Raw genomic sequence first — 14372 nt, 5'->3', positions numbered from 1 at the left:
AGTTTGCCTGATACAGAGCAAGGAGCGTAACTACCCAATCAAGATTTTTATGGATGTTATTTGTTGTTTCTCCAAGTCACTCAAAATAACATATTTTTGTGTTCATCACTTGTTTGAAACAAAACCAAAACCCACCTTTCTCGGCTTAGGTTGCTGCACTGCTACTTTAAAGAAGTGATAACTTAGAGTATATTTAAATTTTTGCAAGGGTGGCAACTTGTAGTCTTAATGGTTCCAGGAACTGGAGATCTAATAAATAATGTAGGGTTTGTATTTTCATCTAGAACATGTGGGGGGTTAAAAAATAAATAAGTTATTAAAGAAACAGTTGCTGCAATTTCATTCTTTTTACCTGAATAGTAAATGTTGACTCTTAATCCAAAGCAGACAATGTACTATTCATAGACTGTAAAAGCTTTAAGTGACTCAATAGTAAAAGGAAACAAAAAGACTTAGGGACTTAGGTGTAGAAGTTTTTAATACCCTCCCAAAGTTGTTTTTTTCCTTTTATTGTTGAGTCATTTTGACATAGAACTGACTAACTTTTTAGTTAATCTTTAATTTTTTTCCTTAGTATGCTTCTCTAAAAGAATTAGATTACTCTGACAGCACTTGTACGTTAAAAACTGAAATGCAGCCTGGTGTTTTGGATGGCCACTGCCTAATTTTGTTTATTTCCTCTTTGCTTTTGTAAAATATGTCTGTTTTGATCTTACCTTTGCACATCGAGCCAGCTGAGCTTCTTCTGCTTGGCACTTCTTGGAGGATTACACAACTCCCTAAATGTATGCTGTTGTCTCCATGTGTATGTTAAAATTTCACACGTGCGCGCGCACACACACACACCCCTATCACGCAGAAGCTATCAAAATATCAGCATGTTTTTGTAAGACCTTTTTGGAGATTCTTTTTTTCAACAAACATTTAAATCTTTAAGTATCAGAATACCTTTCCTGTTCCTAAACAGATCATTAGTTAGAACAGGAAGAATTGCAGAAAAAAGGTGGTCCTATGGCAGACTGCTTCTCAAGTAGGGGAAAACATGTAGATGGTCTGTGTAGAAACAAAGTTTCTAGGAACAATATTCCCCTTTGAAGTAAGAGATCTCCTTTTATCTAAAGTGGAAGAAAGCCAAGGCTTTCTTCTTTTCAGTCACTATGAAAATGAAATTTGAGGGTATTTCCTGCAGAAGATGAGAGAAATACTTGGCCCAGACAAGTCCTTGACAATACATTAGTTGCTCCTGAGCTGGAGAAAGACATTAATTGTCTTCAGCAGATCTACCGTTTAATAGCTGTGTCCAAGTCTCAGTGGAGAAAATAATTATAAATTATGTTGTGCTTTCATGCAAAATTATGCTTTATACAAATAAAAAACACTTGAGAATTGAGTTAAACATTGAGATGGTAATGCTATGGTGCATATCTTCCCCTTTTTTGACCCCATCTTAAAAATACAAACTGGAAAAAAAAACCCCCACCAAAAAAACCCCAAAAACATGGAATGCATATTTTTATTCTTCGTGGCTCATTGAGGCTTTTAGAGTGGGTTGAAGGAGAAAAGGATTTGTTTTCTAAAAGATAAATGGAAGTATTGTTCTGGGTTGAGTGCCTCTGACAGGCAGATGTACCAGAATTTGAAAAATACAGTTTGGAACAAATGCTTAAGTAGCTGGGAACTTCTTGTATCACATTGCCATGATTTAAAATAGAAGGATTTCTAGCAGAGTGAAAGTAATACTTGCAGTTTAGAACAGAATTAAATGCAGATATGAATCTTGATCTGAACGCAGTATACTTCTATTTTTACGCTTTGTATCATGTGTTGTTATAATTTAAGTGGTCTGTCTTCAAGAGGAAAGCTGTGAGTGAATTCATGTTAATCTGTTAGGGTTTAGTTTCCAGAGAGCACCTGGAATTCAAGCATAATGCAGAAGCACATTCTTTCAGTGGGCTTTAACCCTGTGTCAGCTTCAGTTGTCAGAAATCTAAATGCTAAGATGTGCTAGAAATAAGTCCTCAAGTTGCTCACTTCGCTTTGCAGAGGCTCAAGCCATGTATGGGAAATTAATCAAACATAGGTGTTGGCTGTTAGCTAATGGAGAATGATTATCTGTGTCCCAAGAAAGAAGCTGCAAGCCTTGTTTTACTTTTGTAAATAATGGTTATGAGGTGGGAGGAATTTGTCATACTGACATCCTTAACTGTTGCATCCAAAAGGTGTGATCTTGGCTAAAAACACACAGCAAGTCTCATAAGGGAACACAGTTTGCAATGAGGGCTAAAGGCATGATGATCTTAAAGACTGCTCCTCATGTTGCAGTGGACGCTGGGAAAGAGTTACAAAGGCAGTGCATGATAAAATAATGAATCTTGTAATATTCACATTCAAATAACATGCTACTCTATCACACCACTCTTAAAAAAGTGTTAATAAGCCTGAGTTTATATCAACATATGATGCACTGTGTTGGTAACAAGTGGAAAGTTTCTATAGCAATGGCAGCTCCTCTCACTTCTCCCCTTTAGGTTAGAAGTTAAAAATGTCTCAGTGCAGACCCTTGGCATGAACTAGCAAGGCTGAGCTCCAACACCAGATCTTTTCCCACGCTTTGTCCCAGCAGAAGAAGCTCAATTGCACAGTGCAGCGTCCCTGATGGGCGGTGGCGGTGGTAGCCTCTGTCACACGTATGTTAGCTAGCCCCAGCGGCTTTCAGAAGGAGTTGGAAGTTGGCTACAATGAGCATGAGTCTGAAAAACGGCAGTAGCAGAGACTTCAGCAGCCCTGGCTTTGACACGTAGGATGTGCGCTGCTGTGGGTGGTTTTAATGACCTTCTGAAGACAGGGGAGAAAAGACTCCCTAAATGCTTTAAAAAGTCATCATTGCATTGCTGTGATGAGCTGTGATGATGTATCATAAGGTGAGGAAGAATACGTGAGGTATAAAGGTGAGCAGAGAGGAAAGCCTGTGGGGTATTTCCTCTGCTCAGGCCCACATACGCTCTTTGAAGCTAGGACAAGGCCACTCTGCTCTGGGGACAGCGAGTTTATGATCACAGATGTAGGCTGGCCTGTGCCTGTTGGTCCTTGGGCAGTGAACTTGCCCTGTCATGTTTAAATTAGAGTGTAGACAAGCCATGGAGCATTACATTCAGTTTCTGGCCATCTTCCTTTGACTTGGAGTGCAGTTTTAGGCAAGTTACTTAGGCCATACTTTCATTATATTGCACCTTTAATGACAGTGCTGGCTTAAGGAATTTCTGTCCTCATGCCTTTGTATGCTGCCCTTCAAAATATGGCTATGCAAGCTGTTGGAAAAACAATGCTGTAAGTGGACAAATGATCTGATCCAGGTCAAGACAATATTTTGGACAGAACAGCATGCCAGGGTATTAGAGAGCAGCAAAGGTTTGGAGGCAGCAGCAGAGCGGGAAACTTTTTAAGGATATTTCATGACAAGTATGCTGACTTAGGTATATTTTGTCCTTTGCTTGCTTTCTCCAGAAAACAAAGGTGACTTGGCTGAGTCCTTACAGTGAAGAAAGCATGGGTGGCTATCCAACGATCCCTCTTTCAGTAGTACAGTAGCATTGTTTGCAATGTATCCTAACCTCTCCTTGCTAGAAGATGGTTAAAATGGAAGAGGAAAATTCTTCAGCCTTGTCATGTTAGGCAAAATGCATCTTGCACAGGATATAACTAGCTAAGGATGGGAAGGGTACACTTCTCAGACTGTAACTGTGGGCAATCACTGTCACAGTGATAGGATGACTCACTAGGTTATACATTTGTAGATAAATTCTGCTTTACAGTTCTGTATGTGCATTTAAAACCACTGAGTGCTTGAAGTCTGAGTCCAACTCAGCAATCCTTTTCATTTGTGCATGACTTACTTATGGAAATTAACTAAGAAATTACTAAGGAAATTAACAGGAGCTACATTATAGGAAGGGACAGGGATTTTAGGCTTGCATTTTGGGAAATACATTTGTTTCATGTATAAAGAAAGATAACTATATGAATTTCAGACTAATCTGTCTGATATGTAGCGATTGCAATTTTTTTGGTAGAATTTTCCATATGAGAACCTAAGAGCTTTATGAGGTAGATTTAAGAACTGTTGCAAGAGAAGGTCAAATGAAAATATCAGATGTCTACCGTGCTTTATTTTGGAAACCCTTTTCCCAAGTTAGATGTGAACATTGTGTTTGTAACCTTGGCAAAACAGAAGATACAGTACAGAATACTATCTATATGATGTTCCTAGTAACTTGACAGAAAAGCAAAAAGTATCTTTAACCAGCAGTGGCCAGAGATGTATGCTGATGACTGGTGATAGCCTTGACTGCTCCTCTTGGCCAAAAAAAAGACTGCTTTCTTCAACCAGTTGATCACTTGCCTATTGTATCTATTAACTTACTCTTTTTTTGCTTCCCTTCTCTTCCCCTTTCCTCTGATTTTCATTGTCTCTTTTTCTTTTGTATTGTATCCTCTTTTTGACTGTCTCAGTTTCTCCTGTCCTTTTCCAAACTTCTTTTGTTTCTTTCTTTCCTTCCCTGTATATTAGCAGTCAGAAGTATACAGAAAGTATCAGGCAATGATGAAACAATCTGTAGTTAAAAATCTTCATTCAGGCTACTGCGTGACCTCTCAGGCTGTTACATAATGATGTCGTTTCCTTAGTGGACCAACATGCTCAGCATTTTGGTATCTTACATAGGCTTGATTATCAGTTTTGACCAGCTGAGTTGAAATTAATAGGCTATTTTATTATTAACATAAGGGAAAGCTTGTTACAGACAACTTAGAGATGTGAAATTTAACAGATATATATAGAGCGCATAAAATGCCTTGTCGTTGAGCCTTCCTCTTCAGAGTTGTCACATTTCACTCCTATATTTAGAAAACTGGAGGATGTTAGATTTGCCTTTTTAAAAAAAATTGCTACAGTTAATGAAAAGTTTAAGGCTTCTTTTCAGTGAACACTATACAGATAAACCTTTCCTGATTAATTTTGTCTTGACCTCAGATGATAAACATGGTCTTGCAAATTACTTTTTTCCCTCTAGTCAATTATTAATTTCTGTGATTGAAATACAGTAGATAAAAACTTATCTGCTGCTCCTGGTTTTCATCAGTAACTGATGACTACTTAATTAAAACACTGATGCAGAGCATATATTTTTCAGATTGAAAAAAATAATAATTTTTTTTCAGAGGGCTTTTCTTTCCTCCTGATCTCCTGTTTTTATACTTCTGAGTGAAATCTAGAGAAGGTAGATAATAATGTGATCTGGAAGTAAGTAATTTTAATGCAATGACACAATGTCTGTGGAAAATGCAATGGTTACTGTCGAATAGCAGTTGATAAGTTTGTTGTCTTGGCAAAACAATTTTAATGGAGCATAACTAATGTTCTTTGTTTTTCTGGAATGCCATAACAGCACTCTGATTCTCATCTAGCCAAGGTGTATTCCTGAAGACATCTTTCTCCTTCCCCTTCTTTGTTAATGTAAATATCAACATAGAAACAGACTACTGGGTCCTGTGCAACTGCTAAGCTGTGTGGGTAGTTCTCATAACAAAAATATCTCATTTTGCTTTTTTAGACATGACCAGTGCTTCTGTAATATTCACAATAATAATTCCTGATTAGCCCAAATAGTTTATGCTTGAGCAGAACTAACAGATCTCTACTGATTCTTCAAAGCTTTCTATCACTGTATTTTATTTCCTTTTTGCAAAGTAATTTTTTTCTGTGAATTACTTGTTTGCCGATGGCATTATGTTAGCAAACTTCCAGATGTGCAAGTTCTAAATTTCTGTGGAGCCTATAGAAATGGAACAGGAAAAATAATATTTTGGCAAACTTTCTCTCTTGTAAGATGCAATATCTAAACATCACAAATTAAAAGTTAATTTGTCTGTGGTTATTAAAGCTTACTGTCTTGGTTGCAGCTGGGATAGAGTTAACTTTCCTCTAAGTAGATGGTGCAGGGCTGTGTTTTGGATTTGGTGTGAGAACAATGCTGATAGCACACTGATGGTTTTGGTTGTTGCTGGGTGATGTTTATACGAAGTCAAGGATCCCTCAGTTTCTCAGGCCCTGTCAGCGAGAGGGCGGGGGGAGCACAAGACATTGGAAGGGGACACAGCCAGGACAGCTGCCCCGAACTAGCCAGAGGGATATTCCATATCATAGAACATCATGCTCAGTATACAAACTGGGGGGAGTTGGCCAGGGCTTGCTGATCACTGCTCAGGGACTGGCTGGGCATCGGTCAGCAGGTGGTGAGCAATTGTATTGTGCATCACTTATTTTTTGTCCCTTTCCTTTAGATTTTATTCCTCTCCCTTTCTCCCTCCTTTTCATTATTATTCTTACTATTAGTATTAGTATTACTGGAGGGTGGGTGTGGGGTGTGGGTGTTCCTCTATTTTATTTTATTTTAATTATTGTTCTTATCTCAACCCTTGAGTTTTACATTCCCTTCTGATTCTCCTCACCATCACTCTGGGGTGTGGGTGGGGAGTGAGTGAGTGGCTGTGTGGTACTTAGTTTCTGGCTGGGGTTAAACCACAACACTTAGACAGTAAGAGTGCTAGTTAGTGTAACTTCTAGTATTTATGCCTGCTGCAATGAGCTGAAATGTTTGAATTTTATATGGTGCCATTTAGGCTATGCCACAGCTCAGGTCTCCCAAAAAAAAAAAGTATTAGTCTGGTCCTGCAGCACCATAGTTGAAATCTGCTAAACTGTGGTTCATTGAAATATTTGAACCATGGTCTCTGGAGATGAAATGGTAAGATAATACATAAGTTTAACAGAAGTCAATCTACAGATTGTTCAAAGCAAAATAACCTCTCCCTGTCAAGTCTCTGAAACACACCTATAAGAAACAGAAATCTAAGGTAATTTACTTCTGTCTCATTGCTCTTGCATTCCCTTGACTATTAGGTTGTTCAACACCTTTATACTGTTCTAGAGTAACTTGTTGTATAATGGTAAGTAATTTAAATTTGTAATTTTATAGACTCCATGTATCTACACAGTTGCTATGAAACATCTCTAAATGTGGACAACGGAAGTATAGAAACAATTGAACTGTCTCTAAAACTGCGGATCCCAATGAGAAACAAAATATAAAACTTCAAAATAATTTATCATTAATAAAATAAAATTTCATACATTAATCACCTAGGTGTTACTAGATCACACAGGTAACAATGATGATATGATTATTAAAATTAATAACTATGTCGTTCCAGTTTCATATATTCACATGAGGGCATATTAAATAACTGTTTTATTATCCATTCTTTAAGTCTTCTGAGATTCAGGAAAAAGCCACACTAATGAATAAATAGATAAAAAGATTATAACTGTCAATCATTTGTATAGTTCAATTTTTTAACAGCATGTGACTCAATTACTTGGGAGGTTAATAAAGAAAATATAGATTGTCTTCCCTGAAAAATAGGTTTAGAATACCATGGGTGGTCTGTTCCACAGAAAATTAAAAGAACATCTCCATAGTTAACACTATGCATTTTTCAACAAAAATTAAGACAGTTACTTGTGAAAACAGACCATGGCATTTAATTGGGATTTCAAGTCTTAATCTTCCAGCAGTGCCTCTCTGTTAATATGGTAATATTTGTAAATACCAAGTCTCTGACTCTAACTCTCTGTGTTAATGTGGGATCTTAATAATTAACAGTCTAATCCAGTTCCCCTACCGCAAGGCCACTAGAAGTCTGAAAAATAATTACATACTTAGAAATAATTCAATGGAAAAAAAGCTTAGTTTTTTTCAAAAAATTTTTTTTTAAAAAAATATGTTTTCAAGTCTCTTTTTTTGATGTTTTCTCTTTGCAAATGTTCTGACATGTTCCCTTCATGATCCTTACCACTTAGAAAGCACCAGTTACAACTAACCAATAAAAACCAGATATGAAATTTAGTGCTTTACATTTGAAAATAATTGGTCAATACAGTTTAAAATTCTAACATATAGATTTGAGAGAGAGGTGATGGTCAATTAAAACTCCCTACTAATCAAAAGAGAGACTACACTGCTGCAATAAATCACGGGTTTGATTCAGCTCTGGAATGGTTTCATGCATTCTGTGTTTGAGATTTAACTTAAGTTGAAGAGCTAAGTTATCTGCTGCAAACCATTTCTTTGATTTTTATGAACAAGTTTTCTAAAATGCTCTGATTACCATCTTGAGATATCTTTTGAGTAATTTAAAATAATACCTTACTGTAGATAGGTAATGAATGCATGCACCTGAAATGGTGAATATGCTTGAAAATTACTTTGCTGTGCTATTCTGAGTGTGCTTACAGAATGCAGAGGGTGATGCCATTTCTAAACCAAAAAAAAGAAAACCCAAAACAACCCTAATTTTGTTTCTGGAGCATTCGACTACTGTAACTCAGTGCCTTTGTTTTTACAGATGTGGCCCATCCATGGATATGCTATTTTTGTCCATGCCAGGATACTCTTCAATTGCCTGTCTTTAGGATAGAGGCAGCAAAACAAAGTGGTTTATGTTTAGATGTCTATTAATTTCTGTATCTTTCTCCTCATATAATTCTACTCAACTGTAGTTTATGAATGTAGACATTTCTAGTATGAAGACTCTGTTCGGTTCTAGAAACATTTCTAATGTGATGCACTATGAGATTGTCACATAACTGAATTTCTGGGACTCTTACATCATATTTTCTACTAAAATGCAACTTTAAAAGCTGCCTACTTTTTTTTTTTATATACTTCAAGACAACAGAGTGTGAACTTTCTACCTATTTTTCCAACAGTACTTTTAAATTCCTTTTCTGAGAGCTCAACAGAGCAATATGCAAGAACTTTAAGCCAACTTCCTCCCCCCAAAAAAAGGAATGCTAATGTAAAGGAAGTCAACAGTCTCAGCTGCTTAAGTCCTTGAATGCTGTTCATGCAACATGTTTTATATCTGTATTGTGCTTATAATACATAAATGTTAAATATTTTGACAGTCTGACCATGAGCTCTATATGATTTTCCTGTAGGAACTGCTGGAAAGGCAATAAAACCTTTTACAGCAGGTCTCCCCAACCCCAATATTTCTATTTTTCATGCTTATTTTCTGTGCCAGTTACGCTAATAGGAAAAAGAAAAAAACCTCAGGGGTTTGCTAATGCACTTGCTGAGTTATGATTATTCTTGGCCTATTTCTTTTGAAATTAATAGTAAATTAACTAATTAATGGTGGACAAAGAAGTCACTAAAAGACTCAGTGTGCCATATATACCTTACTTGGCTACGTTTTTGCACTTCTGGTTATAATAAATAGTTTTTATTGCATCATGGCATTTTTTAAAAAGGCATTTTAAATGCAGTGTTTCATAGTGATTCTTAATAAAAAATGAGATTAGACTTAAAATCTACCTTAGAGTACAGTTAGCATTAAATTCTTTGAATAATCATTAAAGTTGTGGGTTTTTTCTCTTTAATGGAAGAGCTTTTATTTATAGAAAATTGCTTAATCTGTTTAAATTTCTCTTTTCTGAAGTGTGGGAAGGAAAAGTCACAGTTAGGTTAATAATGTGTCTGGTAAGGGATAATGCTATTTTCCTGTTGTGTTCTGTCATTTTTACTTACTCTTATTATTCCAAGAATTTCTGAATGTGTTTTTTAAAATTAACTTGAAAGAGTATCAGCTGAGTGTTTCAGCATGTAACATGCCAGATATAGCCAAACTTTTGTAAATTTTATATTGTACTGCTGGATTGTCAAAACAGATACTTTTCAAAGATGAGTGCAGTAGCAGAATTCAGATTTAAATATAGATTTTTTTGTGATATAAACACGGACTGATATATAAGGAAGATTAATTTGTATCAATAAACAGTGAAGCACAGGAAAGCATTATCTAATTTCCAGCAAATTATAAATAACTCCAAAACAAATGAGTATGGTTCATAACTTCATCAAGTTTTCCCACAAATTATAAATATGAATTGAAGTGTGTGGGGAAGATCATGGGAAGAATATATTTTGGTCAGGGATATAGGCAGAATTTAAAGTATGTGTTGGATTTACTTAATTAAAAGATCTAACAGATCTCTTTTTTAATGTGGAAAATCTTTTGCAAGTGTTTTATGCAAAAGGGAAAAAAAGTTAGGGAGGAGTTAGACATATATTCAGTATTACAAAAGACTGGTAAAATTTATATCTATCCTAGTATAATATATAATACATAATTTATGATACATACTTGTCCTTAAAAATAAAAATGGTCAAAGGAAGGTACTGTTGTAATGGCTAGCCAGTTCTGAGATCCAGATCAGCCCTGATGTTTTCCTAGTTTCAAGCTCTTTGATGTCATAATGAAGGCAGTGGCATTTCAGTACAAAAGTGTAACCTGTTCTGCAAGAGTGGTTTGTTGACCATAGTAAATGACAAATGTTAGATATACATGCTCTTTGAGGTGCTTCTAGGCCTGTTCTTTCTGTGCATGAGGCTTTTATAAAGTGTTTGCTATTATTTACATACAGCTAAATGGGAATATCCCTATAATTACAGTTTTGTATGTCAAACATAAAACATTTTAAAAAAATATATATATGGTCATTGTGTTGGGATTAAACCATAAACTGTGTGTTATTAGCTTGCTTATAGTGCTTAATACAGGTTATAACTAAGGGTGTTTGTAAATCTTGCATAATGCCCTAACACATTATTGTTCTAATCTTGTGTCCTACCTTTTATAATATTTTACTGGAGTTTTGTTTAGATTATATTGCTGTGAAGCATTATCAGTTTTAAAACTGTTTATATCTTGAGCATGAGTAGCAGCCATCACACTTGTGGAATTTCTTCAAAGTGGGCAATAACATGCTTCAGGAATATGTACTAACCTGCTTCATCACAGTGAGGTGATGAAATATAATGTGTTGCTTTGTTTCTTAACATGCCTGTGGTTTATATGCAGTACGTTGGTTAACAAATGCAAAATCTGAAATGTATTATTGCTTAGAGGAAGGAAAACAAATACTTGGAAGAGGAATAATTTTGAACTACTTGTTCTAAAAAAAAGAAAAATTAAAAAATTGGTCAAAGTATTTGGAAAAGAGGGGAGCATTTTTTAATTTAACAATAGTCTCTTAGTCTTAGTTCTGCTTTGCTGTCTCCTTCTTCACTGTTTTTACCAGACTTTCTTTCAGTGCTGACATGTCCTATGTTCCAAATATTATTTTTCTGAATGAGTACAAAATGAGCAGTAGATTAAAAAAATGGTTTTCATTGGAATGTGCTTTATCATTGAGGGGAAAATCCACAGAAATTTTCTGTACTCAAGATTAAAAAGGGGTGGGGTGGGGTGGGGGGGGAAGAAAAAGAAATGTGCTTATTTAATTGGCACTATGATTTTTCACCTGAATGGTAGAAAGAGTAAAACTTTGCGGTAAGGGCTTTAGGATTAGATCACATATGATTTGGCAGATAAGAGTTAAAGTCACACCCACACTGACTGGCATGAAGTAGCTTCTCCTGTATCTCTGGAAGCTTGTTCTCCTAAGTCCCAAGAAAATATTACTGTTATTGGTGCATTGGTCACAGAACAGATTGGCACGTATCACTTAAAAAACTGCGAAGACGGTACCAGTTACCCTGCAGTGTTAATTGAAAAATAACAAAAATAATATCAAGAGTTGGTAGTAATTACTTTATTTAAATGGTTATTTGACACGAAGATATTAAATAAAAATGAGCTCCAAGTTCTTGTTCATTAGGTACTTGTTACCCACGTATATAACAGGAATGATTCCAGCGCAATGGAGCCGTGGTACAGCCCAGGAGGTCTTTTTCATTCTTCTTGGTAACCAGTTCACACTAGTATGTGAGTATTAAAAATTGGTCCGACTAAAAAAAAGGAAAGCTGGTGATGATTCTAAGGTTTCAGACAGAAAGATACTTACATGTCTGCGCTCTTAGGTGTTGATTTAAGTTATTATAATGATCATAGATACATGACTACTTTTTGTATAATATGGTCTTTGACTCTCTTTGCCCCATGTAATGCTAGTCTAATATAAAAGTGTTTTCCAAGATCAGTAAAGGGAGAGAAACATGGGATATTTGTCTTTAAGTATTACCGATAATAAATAACAAGATTGATTACCTGTACTTGTTTTGTTCTCCAAAGAAGCACGAAGAATTTTAACTTTTGTATCACCATGCTTTCTCTTCCAAAGGAAGATGACAGAGTTTGGAGCTGGTGCACAAGGCTGATGACAGCCACTATCCACACCCTTTGTCATTTTCCTTTTAATGATTTACTATTTGGATGATCATTAGCTGGAAAGAAAAAAATGTTTCCATAAGCATACAAGACATCCAGGCTCATATCCCTAATTACTGTTCTTTGGAAAGATGGCAGCATATTTCACTGTAATTATTGTTCAGCTGGATGTGTGCTTATGAAAAAAAGAACTCGTTTCAGATTATTGTATAGGATGTTAGGATGACACTCTCTAATGTGTGTTGTTTGAAACCAGCAAAGAACAGACTTGATATTCTTATTGATTTCTAAGTGTCATAAAATTATTTGCAATAGATATTGTGATCTTTCTTCACACAGAAACTGAGAAACTTGATGTTAAAAAGAGTCTTAAAACATAACTGAAAGCAGGATTAGACAGATATTACTTGAGACAGCCGGATGAGTTTAAAAAGCAGCAGACTAAAGTTATGGCTACTGTAACTTCAGCATGCGGAGAATCCATGCTTGCATGTAGTAAACTAGCCCAAAGGCATTTAATATGTCCTTGAAATATAGTCCTATTTAAAAGCTGACTAGAAAAACTGGAAGGTGCTGCTTGAAATATGTGATACCTGGGTGTGTAGATGTCTCCCTGCTTATTTTCATGATGCAATTAAGTTGTCATTCCACTTTTTTTTACTGGGCTAATGAAGTGTTTTTCACTGTTTGATAGTGAAGTGCCAAGAAGAAAGGTGTGAGCTGGAGTTTCTTTCTGTGTATCAGCTGAAATTTGGAAGGTTTCTGCACTTAGGAATGTATTAAAAAAACTCTAAAAGTAACTGAAAGAAGAATCTTACTCTGGATTTTCCACTGAAAATAATTCAATACACAAAAAATTCAGCATCATGAATTTTTGCTCAGATGCGTTAGGTGAGGAAGTTTCCTATGTATAATGGGGAACACTACTTAGCCAATCATATTGGGATTACTGGTCATCTTGGTATAAAAGGATGCATATTCAGTCCTTTGCTCTGTTTTTTCTACAATGTGTGAAGGAATTTCCTTAAGATTTGTGAAAACAAGTTGTCCATGGCAATTTTCAGGACACAACAAAGCATGACTAGATGAAACTAGCACTTTACATTTGTCTTAATTTAGATCATTAACTTATTTAAAATTCAGTCCAGTCAGCATAATGACATTATATACTGCATCCTGCTAAAAAAACCCAAACCAAATCAGCTATCTTCTTTTGAACTCTGTACTATCTTTTGATAGTATAAATTGATGCTGAATCAAGAATAACAACACAATGCTTTGCCACATTTTGCCAAAACATTTGTACTCTGTGTCCTACAGGTTTTCTATGTGTAATGCTTATTTAATAAAAGCTGTATATTTAATCTAAATTAAACTAAGGTAGTTCCTTTTGTTATCTTTTCATTTTGAAGATAGTAGCACCTATATAGCTTTTATAGGATCTGTTAATGGGTATTTTGCTTAGTAAAGCTTAATAAATATAACCTGAAGTGTGCATCAGAAACTATTGTAGAAAAGATAAAATATTATTAAATGGTCTTTTTGGTCTTGTTAAAAATCCAGTGGTGGCCACAATATATTAAGGTGCTAAATGACACATCAAGGATCATCTTGCCAAAAGGCAGAGATCTCAAAGTAAGCCAAGAATGTTTATTGAATTAAAGGAAGTCTACTGACTCAGGAATTTCTAGTAAAGGGAGACAAGGGCCTTCAAAGAAAGGTGTTGGCATTTATACCTGTGTTCTAACAGCTGTGTTTGTAAAAGAGTTGGAAGAGTTACTGCATCATTCTAAGGTTATGTGTGTACACCATACTTGCACAAGAGCTGGAAGTATTTACTGCTGCATACTGAGAGACATAATAAGCTATCTTCATGCTAGTCCTTGCTTATGTTTTGACTTTCTTTCATACATTGCCATTAGTGTTTGGGTTGAGCTGCCTGATCCTTATGACACAGTAATGAACTAGAGGTAGAAATCTGTTGAAGAAGCAGAGTTGGATGAGCAATGAAAAGTGGAGAGGAGCCTACTACACATCTAAAACCAATCCACAAAGATACTTCCAACATGGGGGAGCAGTAG

Source organism: Falco cherrug, chromosome 3, assembly GCF_023634085.1.
Source record: "Falco cherrug isolate bFalChe1 chromosome 3, bFalChe1.pri, whole genome shotgun sequence".
Taxonomy (NCBI): domain Eukaryota; kingdom Metazoa; phylum Chordata; class Aves; order Falconiformes; family Falconidae; genus Falco; species Falco cherrug.
This window is presented reverse-complemented; position numbering follows the sequence as displayed.